Source organism: Cebus imitator, unplaced genomic scaffold (genome assembly GCF_001604975.1).
Source record: "Cebus imitator isolate Cc_AM_T3 unplaced genomic scaffold, Cebus_imitator-1.0 Scaffold520, whole genome shotgun sequence".
NCBI lineage: Eukaryota > Metazoa > Chordata > Mammalia > Primates > Cebidae > Cebus > Cebus imitator.
The window spans coordinates 128,553-131,171 of NW_016107835.1; positions in this window are offsets into that span (position 1 = coordinate 128,553).

Consider the following 2,619-nt stretch of genomic DNA (forward strand, 5'->3'; position numbering starts at 1 on the left):
AGGTCAACAAAATTAACAAATATTTAGCTATCTGACAAAGAGAGAAGACATAAATAAATAAAATAATCAAGTGGGGACATTACTACTGATCTTACAGAAATAAAAATGGATTATAAAAGAATACTACTATAAACAATTGTATACCACAGTATTTAATAACCTAGATGAAATAGATAAATTACTTGAAACACACAAATGACCTAAACTGACTTATCCCAGGAATGCAAGAGTGGCACAATACAGAGAAAAATCAATCAATGTAATAAACCACATTAATAGATGGGAGAAAAAATCCACATGATCATCTCCAATGATGCAGACAAAGCATTTGCAAAATCCAATACTCTTTTATGATAAAAAGCACTCAGAACTAGGAATAGAAGAGAACTTCCTCAACATGTTACAGGGCATTTACACAAAACCATAGTGAATTCCATAATGAATTGTGAGAGACTGAAAGCTTTCCCTTTAACATCAGGAATAAGACAAAGATACCCACACCCACCACTGCTATTCAACATTGTATTGAAAATTCTAGCCAGATAAACAAGAAAAAGAAATTAAAGCCATCTAAGTTGAAAATAAATAAGTAAAACTAGCTCTATTTGCAGATATGATCCAATGTAAATAAAATGCCAAGGAAACCAGAAGAAAGCTAATAAAGCTAATTAAAGAATTCAGCAAAGTTGCCAGGTACAAGACCTACACACAAAAATCAGTTGTGTTTCTATATACCTGCAATGGAGAATCTGAAAAAGAAATTAAGAAGACAATTTCATTTACAGTAGCATCTAAAAGAATAAAATACCTAGGAATAAATTTAACCAAGCAGGTCGAAGACTTGTGCAGTGAAAATTATAAAACATTGCTGAAAGAAATTAAAGACCTAAATAAATGGAAAGACATCTCACATTCATGGATAGGAAGGGTTAATGTTGTTATGATGCCAATACTACCCAAAGAGGCTTACAGATTCAATACAATATCTACCAAAATTCCAACAGCCCCCCTTTTTTCTTTGCAGAAATGGAAAAGCATATTCTTAAATTCCTGTGGAGCTGCAAAAGCCCTGAAAAGCCAAAATAATCTTCTGAAAGAACAAAGTTGGAGGACTCATACTCCAGACTTCAAATCTTACTAAAAGGCTACAGTAATCAAAACAGTGTGCTGCTGCCACAATGAAAGAGATATAGCTCAATGGAATAGAACCGAGAGTCCATAAATGAACCCATACATCTATACCCAATTTATTTTGACAAGGGTGTCAAGCCTATTTCAATACATGGTTTTTGGACAACTAGATTTCTACAGGCAAAAAAAAAAAAAGGGGGGGGGTTTGCACTCCTACCTCAAACCGTGTGCAAAAATTAACTCAAAATTGATCAATGACTTAAATATAAGAGTAAAAATCATAAAATACTTAAAACAAAGAAGGAAATCTTCATGACCTCAGGTTTGGCTATGGATTCTTATATATGTCACCAAAAGCATGAGCAACAACAAAAAAAGTAACTAAATTAGATTTCATCAATATTTAAAACATTTGTGGTTTAAAGGATGTTATTAAGAAAGTAAAGCCGAGCACAGTGGCTCACGCCTGTAATCCCAGCACTTTGGGAGGCCAACATGGGTGGATTACTTGAGGTCAGGAGTTCAAGACCAGCCTAGGCAACATGGTGAAACCCTGTCTCTAGTAAAAATACAAAAATTAGCTGGGCATGGTGGTGTGTGCCTGTAATCCCAGCTACTCCAGAGGCTGAGGCAGGAGAATAGCTTGATCCTGAGAGGCGGAGCTTGCAGTGAGCCAAGATTGTGCCATTACAGTCCAGCCTAGGCAACAGAGTAAGACTCCGTCTAAAAAAAAAAAAGTAAAAAGACAACCTACAGGATAAGAGAAAATATTTGAAAATCACATATCTGACAAGTGTTTAACATTCAGAATATATAAAGAAAACCTACAACTCAACAACATAAACAACCCAATTAAAAAATGTGAGAAAAACTTGAATAGGTATTTCCTCAAAGAAGATATATAAATGACAATAAAAATATTAAAAATGTTCAATATCATTAGTCATCAGGAAAATGCAAATGGAAGTCACAATGAGATGCCTCTTTATACCTGCTAGGATGACTGTAATTTAAGAAAATGGAAAATATTCAGTGTTGGGAAGGATGTGGATAAATTGGAACTCCTACACATTGCTGGTGGGGATGTGAAATGGTTCAATTACTGTATAAAATAGTTTGATCCTTCCTCAAATATCTAAACATAAAATTACCATATGACCCAGTAATTTTATGTCTAGGTATATATCCAAAAGAACGGAAAATGGTTTTCAAACAGATACTTATACACTACTATTCACTGCAGCATTATTCACAATAGTCGAAAGGTGGAAGCGGCTGAGTGCAGTGACTCACACCTGTAATCCCTTTGGGAGGCCGAGGGAGGCAGATCACTTGAGGTCAGGAGTTCAAGACTAGTGTGACCAACATGGCAAAACCCTGTCTCTACTAAAAATACAAAAATTAGCAGGGAGTCGTGGCATGTGCCTGTAATCCCAGCTACTTAGGAGGCAGAGGCAAGAGAATCACTTGAACCCGGGAGGCAGAAAT